The following is a 9,214-nucleotide window of genomic DNA, read 5'->3' as shown; positions in this document are numbered from 1 at the left end:
CTTTGGGTCCCGCCAGTGAGGATTGATTGCTCCCAGCAGGCCATTCAGAGTCCACTAGGTAGCTGCTTGGCGTTTGCAGCCAGTGTTTCTCCCTCCTATGTTATTTTCTGTGCTCTAGTTCTGTAATAGACTGTATAAACTTTTCGTACTCTTAGACAAATGATTAGATGCTCATGACTGGTGACACCCTGATGTCAGGATGTGTTTGTTTCCGCAGTTGATATATTTCACTATATTTTGGGGATTTATCATTATTAATGACTTAATTATGAATTATTATATCTGTTAATTTATTTGGGGGTTTGTGTCGGATGACCTTGTCTTCACGAGAGGCGCCATCACGATCGGATCTGGGTTTAGGGTCGTGACAATAAGGGTCTATCGTATGCAGTCTTACCCTGCATTTCTGCAAGAGGCTGTTTTCACGGTTCAAACTCATGACCTCCTGGTCACATGATAACAACTTTACCAGTTACATCAAGGCCGCCTTCCGTAAGACAATATAATCTTACCATTTAAATGTTCTTTTTTCGTCCCATGAAAAAAATTACAAAACTAAAGTTCATTGGTTCTTTTCCTTCTTCATTCATTTGGAGAGAGACAGAAAACCAAAAGATAGTGAGAAGAATAGTTAATGTTGGGGGACGGACTTAACTAGATAAAAGAGAAAGATATGAAAACCTAACTTTTAGCATCTAGGGAAAATCTCAGTCTTAATCATTGTTTAGAAATTTATTAATTGAAGAAAAAAAAAAGAGTTAGATAATAGATAGAAGGTTGGATGCATGTGCTTGCAATGTTCAAACTTCAAACCCTTTTTTGCAACAATAACTCAACTAGAGAGTTCTCCTATTCTTGGGGGGAGGTTGCAGGGGTTGGGGGACCCAAATGCCTTACGCTCACATATTCACATGAATGCTTTGTCAATATGCCACTATTCCATTCATTAGAAAGGACACTTTCCTAATACATTAATCCTATACTACACTATACTAACTAAGAGCCATAGCCGCAAAAGAAAAAAAAGAAGGAAAAATTTAGAGCCATCACAATGCTCCAATTTAGGAGAGCTTAAGGTGTTATAGTCAGATTTTCTATAACAACATTCCTATATAATAGCTATTTATTATAAAAGTTATAATTTTCTTGAAATAATTTTTTATGTTATTATTTACCCCTTTATATATAACAATTTTTTTTACCTATAACAACCGCATTCATATTTATAGCAATACACTCTTTTTATAAGCCAAATGTGCAGTAAAAGTGGACTTTATATGATGTAGTTAATACTGTTTAAATTATTGGAACCCCTTGGATTCGGATTGGTTTAGAAAGAGCTTGGTTCTTCATACAAGCAAAGGGACACAAACTCAAACTCATTAATCAATTAAATCGGACCTATTACACATTATTTTATTCCACTAATTTTCTTGAAATAATAACCATGTGAAAAATGGTTTCTTGTTGGTCCGCAGTGAGTATATTAGAAGATGATTTTAGAGATGGTGAAGCTCATAACTGAGTTTAACTTATGAAAGTACTTTTGCCCTAATCATGGTTAATATATGACATAGTTTGATGCTGAATTCATTTAAAGACGAATTGGCGACTCAAATCTTTTCAATTTATTTCTTATAGAAAAAAGAAAAACAAAGGATCGGAGTACTTTTTTGTTACTGTGTTATAGTACAAATTGTGTTGAAGAGTACAATCATCTCACCCTTTAATATGTGTTGAAAATTTGATTTTTAAAAGGAGATTGGAATGGTTTTTTTCTTCTTTTTGATCCCTATGATTTGAAATGGATATATATTTCCATTTCTATGATACCCTTTGGCCATTACCCCCAACTTTTGTTTTAGAAAGCAAAATAAGCAGCGACACTTGTTTTTGTTTAAGAGAAAAAATATATAACCAAAATGCTAAACTATTCTTTCATCATATACAAAATTAGTTTAACCAAAATCAAATCCAGACACACACACATATTGTTTATTGAAAACTGATAAAACGAACCAATCAAACTTTTTAATGATCCAAGTGCTACGATTAACAACCATAGAAAAACCAAACTTCTAAGGGACAAGCGAATAAAGAATTAATTTAGATAGTCTAAGGTGATACAGAAAAAGTGAAAATCCTCCACATCATATAGATAAGCACCCCTTTACTTTATGTATTACGTACGTCTATATTCAATGCAATTTAATTAAATTGTGTAATACAAGTTAACCAGGTCGTCTTTAATTAAATTCTAGTCATAATTTAAACTCCTACCACTTATTGTGACAACGTTCGCGGAGGTAGATTTAGGACCCGTTTGTCCATTTGATTTTTTTTAAAAATTAATCTTCAAACTATTATTTGGTCCTAAATTTCATTGAATTTTTGAAGATGAGTTTCAAGTTTGAAAAGGCGGCACTTTTTCAAGTAAAAAGCCATTATTTCTTCTCGTAAAATTGAAATATTTTTTCAAGTGAAATACTTATCCAAACATAATTTTAAATTCAAATATCCTCTTTTAACTTAACTCCAAGTAGGGGTGTTCAAACCGAACCAAACCGAAAAACCAAATCAAATCGATTAAAAAATCCGACTAGATTTGGTTTGACTTGGTTTGGTATTGAGTAAAATAACCTGAACCAAACCGATATACAAATATATAAATTTTATTTATATTTTTATGACTTTATAGTGAATTTTCTTTAGAAAATGTAGAAATATTTGGGATCCTCTCATGTATTAACCTTGAAAGCGTAAATTAACGAAAAATTATTGTTAGACGACTAAGAAAATAACTATCATGTGTTACTAAAAAAATTCTCTCATTAGAAAATTCTAATAGATCATATGTTTGTCAATTTTTTCTATATTTACTAAACATATATTAACTTATCAAAGCTTTATCTATAATTTTAACAAACTAAGATTGAAATAATATTTATGTAACAAAAAAAACCCGAAAACCCGAAAAACTTGACAAAATCGAACCAATCCAAACTGATATAGTTGCTTTGGTTTGATTTTGATAAAAAACCGAATATCCATGTACACCCTAACTCCAAGCATAAAAACAAACTACAATTGTTGTTTGATGTTGTAATGGTGAAGGAGAAGAACGTGATGGATTAAGGATACAACTGTAATCGATTAATTAAGATAACAAGTTTACTAATACGTACTTGATTTTGTTTATGTTTTTTGTCTTCTTACGTTGAAATTCTTATTTTAATTATTAGGTAATATTTTGAAAGAAAATTATAGAGATTCGAGATCATTAGCTGTTTTCCTCAGCTGAATACATGCCTCACTAAACTCTCTTAATTAGTGTATGATTTATTCTTTGTTACATCCTCGACTCGTGCGGCTTAAGGAGGGAATCACGTGATTCCCTCACGTGCGCTCATCCTCGGCCAGCCCAAACTATGTCGGCAAACCCAGCTGTTAGTTTTACTTAATTCTGCACCAATTTTAATTTTATTTAATTTGATACAATTATTATTCTTTTAAATCGAAGTTAAGTGAAGCTTGAATAAATTAAGAACACTTAATTTTGTAATTCTTAAATGGAGAACTGCAGGAATATGTATTATTCATAGGATACTACAATAGTACAATTTGTTATGAAACAAAGACTATAAAGTAAAGACAAGTATTGAGAGAAACTGATATATTATTCGAACTCAAACTGATCTACATAATGAACTGAAATCTCTTCTATTTATAGAAGAAAGGAAGCTGCTCTGTAAGCTGCTACTACAAGCTGCTGTGTAAGCTGCTGCTGTACCAGATATGGATAATCTTCTACTGAGAGTAATATTTATCCATAACGGAGTACTGAATGGATAAGCTTATTATACCCGGTATGGATAATCTTCTACCGAGGGTAATGTTTATCCATAATTGGGTACTGAAAAGATAAGCTTATTATACCCGATATGGATAAACTTCTACTGGGGGTAATGTTTATCCATAACCGGGTACCGAAGTGATAAGCTTCTTCAGGAAGCTTATTTCCAATATAGTACTAAATAGATAAATATATTTACGGTGGAGTCCCATATGGATAAGCTTCTTCAGGAAGCTTATTTACAACGGAGTACTAAATGAACATCCATAATATAATATATTTATAACACTCCCTCTTGGATGTTCATTAAAAGATAATGTGTCTCATTAAAACCTCACTAGGAAAAACCACGTGGTAAAAAAATTCTAGTGAAGGAAAAAGAGTACACATATTTAGTAATACGCATTGTTAGGTGCCTCATTAAAAACCTTATAAGGAAAACCCCATGGGAAAAAACCTTAGTAAGGGAAAAAGAGTGCATCGCGTATTTTACTCCCCCTGATGAAAACCTTGTTTCAAATATTTGAGTCTCCGCATTCCAATCTTGTATACCATCTTCTCAAAAGTTGAAGTTGGCAAAGATTTAGTGAATAAATCTGCTGGATTATCACTTGAACGGATTTGTTGCACATCAATGTCACCACTTTTCTGAAGATCGTGTGTGTAGAATAATTTTGGTGAAATGTGCTTCGTTCTATCTCCTTTTATAAATCCTCCCTTCAATTGGGCTATGCATGCAGCATTGTCTTCGTATAAAATTGTGGGTCTTTTCTCACATTCCAAACCACATTTTTCTCGAATAAAATGAATTATTGATCTCAACCATACGCATTCCCTACTTGCCGGTTTGAAATCGAACTTTATGGGTATCGGATAAATAACCTGCATTACCAATATGATCTGCACCACTTTTGTTAGCATTAGCAAGATAAATAAGTGCACCATCTACACCGAGATAGAGTATTTCAGGACCAAGGAGTTCCTCGTCCTCTTCTGGAGGTCGGAACAAATCCTTATTTACTTCAAGTGATCGAACAACCATTGGTGTACTCAATGGGTGCGCTTTGTCCATGTAAAAGCGTTTTAAGACCCTTTCTGTATAGGCAGATTGATGGATAAAGATCTCGTCTGCTAAATGTTCAATTTGCAGACCAAGACAAAGTTTTGTCTTTCCAAGATCTTTCATCTCAAATTCTTTCTTAAGATATTCAATTGCCTTTTGGAGCTCTTCTGGAGTTCCAACAAGATTTATGTCATCAACATAAACAGCAAGTATAACAAATTCTGATGCCATTTTCTTTATAAAAATACATGGACAAATAACATCATTTATGTAACCTTCTTTCAGCAAATATTCACTAAGGCGATTATACCACATGCGCCCAGATTGCTTTAAACCGTACAAAGATCTTTATAATTTGATCGAGTACATTTCTCAAGACTTTGAATTATATGCTTCGGGCATTTTCAATCCTTCAAGGATCTTCATATAGATTTAGCCAAATAAGTCATATAGGTTAAGACTTGTATCTAAATGGTACGACATCTTCAAGTGTCTGGACTGCTAGTCCGATCCTCACAATCGTTTACAATATTGTGCACTATATTGTATTAAATGTATCGTCGACGATCATTTTGTGTCAGTTCCGAAGCGACATAACTTGTGGAGATCTCATCACTTTCTTTATTTTCAGGTACCTGAACTTTTTCGGGAGTTTCATGAAATGTTATGTCGTGGGCTCTTCTAGAGCTTATTTCCTCCTCATTTTGATCATTTCGATCATTAGCTCCTACTATTTTTCAAGGATTGTTACCTTTGGAACCGATTGGTCTACCACGCTTCATGCGTACAGTAAACTCTATCCTTCAGGGACTTTAATTTTAATAGGAGCATTTGCAGCTGAAATATGATATTTAATTTTGGATCAGCAAATGCTTCTGGCATTCGACTTGAATTATCTTCTAAGTGAGGATCATGATAATTCGATTCATATAACATATTTTCAACTGTTTATTCCATCATTCAAATGTTAGAAAAACTAACATATATCCTCAATCATCTTTGGGAAACATATCTTTGTATATTATGGTAGAGAAATTAATCACATACCACACAACAAAAGATAGTAAAAATATTTGGTTTCTGATCCTAAACCAATTGTGAATGGAGGACTTATCATATATTGTTGATCTGATGCATACAAGTGCTGCTATATGCAATTTAGAAAATCTTAGACCAACACATGAAGCTTTGTTCTCATAAGCAATGGTTTAGACATTAATAGGAGGTATTCAATGCTAAACCAGCTTGGATATAAACCAGCATTATCAAGATGAACTGTCTTGATTTCATAATCTGAAAATTATGCTCTTAATCGAGAAAAGCAATTCCAAATGCCAAACTGCAGGTTGACAATAATTACACATGTAACCATCTCATATATGCACCTATAAGTGGTTCACATGATAGGTGAACGGGCCCATATTCACCTTTTATATATTTCAGAATCAGGGGTCTTAGTCCCAACTTTAGCTGGTATAATCAATTCATTATGAGAACAAGCAACACATGAGAATTCCTGAAGAATCTTCTAGTTCTTTAGTATATGCTTATCTGAATTCTCAAATAGCTCATTTAAAAATGGCAAATGAAAACTTCAAGTTTATCATGTCATGTGTTATCTCTTAGTAAACTTCTGGTTTACTATGGCATAAACTTTTGCTTTAGTAAACTTCTGGTTTACTGTGATACATGATATAGTACAAATTAAAGAATAAGGTAGGTAACTTCTCACATACATATTATTTTACCCCCTATGATTGTGGAAACATGAAGATTATCAATCTTCCAATCATTTGTAGTCTCAATATGATAGCCATTTGTATTAGTAAACTTCAGGTTTACTACAACATATGTTTTGACCATAATCATATAATATGAATGACATATTTGTATATAAGCTCTTCGAGAGCCTTCATTTATTATCCACAATCTAATATTTATCTGGCACTACTGGTGTCATGTATTCTTTAGGCAAACATTTAGCTCTTCAGGAGTTATTGATACATTTTGTACTATCAAATATTGCTCAGACACTGCTGGTGTCATGAGAGAAAATCACAATCAAATAAACAATGTAAAACAATTGTTTAAGCACACGAAAACTCTTCTTCATAATATTTTTCCACTTCAGGAGGCAATTTCAACTGTGTTACTTCTTCAGGAGCAAATTTAAAATACGAAATATTGAGTATATATTCTCTCAATTATATTAACTCTTCTGGAGGTGAATTGTAATGTATTCACATCAAGAGCACATTCATATTTACCCGATTTATTAGTATTGTCACATTCACTTCAGGGAATGGATTAATGTTATCAAAAGTTCTCATCCTTCAGGAAATCGAACATAATTATCTGAATGCGCATTAATCACATCAAATTGTGATGCCTCAACCTCTTTTAAAATATTTACTACTTCAGGAGCAAATCGAGGCGTGCATTTAATATAGAGAATATTTATGTAGCTTATCTTCAATTGTAACTATAGAAAGCCTAAATTATCACTTCTGGTGATCATAGACATATACCACTTCTGGTGGTTAACAAAATATAATTACAATGAGATATATGAAATATAACTACTTCTGGTTGGTTGTATATTTCTTGCAAACTCTGCTAGAGTTTAAGTTGATCTAATAATATTATCCATATTCTTTAAAATGACATAAATAAGATATATTATAGTAAACATCATTATCAAATCATAATTTTTCTTTATGTACAACAATTACATAACCATACTATCTATTACAAATAACAAAAATTAAAATATTTACATTTCTACAGATTCACCACCGATTACATGACTTGTTTCTCCTTCTGGGAGTGCAAAGTAATCAGCTACATCCAAATGCATGAAGTCTAAATTATCTTCAGAAATAAAATTTGCTTCAGCATTTTTCTCTGTCTTCTTCAGGGAGGCTTGATAAAGCTCAACCAGGTGCTTTGGCGTACGACAAGTACGTGACCAGTGCCCTTTTCCTCCACATCTATAGCATGCATTTTCTACATTTGGCGCTTGCACCGCTTCATGCTTTTGTTCCTTCCTTTTCCACTGCTGGTGGTGAGGAGGCTTCTTTGGTGCATTATTATTACCATGATTGGGGTTTCTTCCCCGACCACGGTCATGACCACGACTGGGGCCACGACCTCTTCCACGTTTAGCTTGGTGGAAGTTCGTCTCATTCACTTCAGGGAATGGACAAGAACCAATAGGTCGGCTTTCATGATTTTTCATTAATAGCCCATTATGTTGCTCTGCTATAAGAAGATGTGAGATAAGTTCAGAATACTTTTTAAATCCCATCTCTCGATATTGCTGCTGCAGGAGCATATTCGAGGCATGAAAAGTGGTGAAAGTTTTCTCCAACATATCATGATCAGTAATATTATCACCACATAATTTTAATTGGGAAATAATTCTGAACATAGCAGAATTATACTCACTGATAGATTTAAAATCTTGTAGCCTTAGATGAGTCCAATCATAACGTGCCTGTGGAAGAACGACCATCTTCAGGTGGTCATATCTATCTTTCAAATTATTCCACAGTATGACTGGATCTTTAATAGTGAGATATTCCATTTTCAGGCCCTCATCAAGGTGATGGCGTAGGAATATCATTGCTTTGGCACGGTCTTGGTTTGATGCCTGATTTTTATCCTTGATGGTGTCTGCCAGACCCATCGCATCAAGATGAATTTCAGCATCAAGCACCCAAGACATGTAGCTTTTGCCCGATATATCCAGGGCTACAAATTTAAGTTTAGAAAGATTTGACATTATTTAGGAAAAGAAAGTTCTTACCTCAGATACTTTCAAAATATTTGCTCGAGATGGTAGAGCTTCGTGCTGATAACGTGTTATGAAACAAAGACTATAAAGTAAAGACAAGTATAGAGAGAAACTGATATATTATTCGAACTCAAACTGATCTACATAATGAACTGAAATCTCTTCTATTTATAGAAGAAAGGAAGTTGCTCTGTAAGCTGCTACTACAAGCTGCTGTGTAAGCTGCTACTACAAGCTGCTGTGTAAGCTGCTACTACAAGCTGCAGTGTAAGCTACTATAAGCTGCTGTGTAAGCTGCTACTACAAGCTGCTGTGTAAGCTGCTGCTGTACCAGATATGGATAATCTTCTACTGAGAGCAATATTTATCCATAACGGAGTACTGAATGGATAAGCTTATTATACCCGGTATGAATAATCTTCTACCGGGGGTAATGTTTATCCATAACTGGTTACTGAAAAGATAAGCTTATTATACCCGATATGGATAAACTTCTACTGGG

This window comes from Nicotiana sylvestris, chromosome 2 (genome assembly GCF_000393655.2).
Source record: "Nicotiana sylvestris chromosome 2, ASM39365v2, whole genome shotgun sequence".
Taxonomy (NCBI): Eukaryota; Viridiplantae; Streptophyta; class Magnoliopsida; order Solanales; family Solanaceae; genus Nicotiana; species Nicotiana sylvestris.
The sequence above is the reverse complement of the archived record's forward strand: the minus strand, read 5'-3'. Positions refer to the sequence as shown.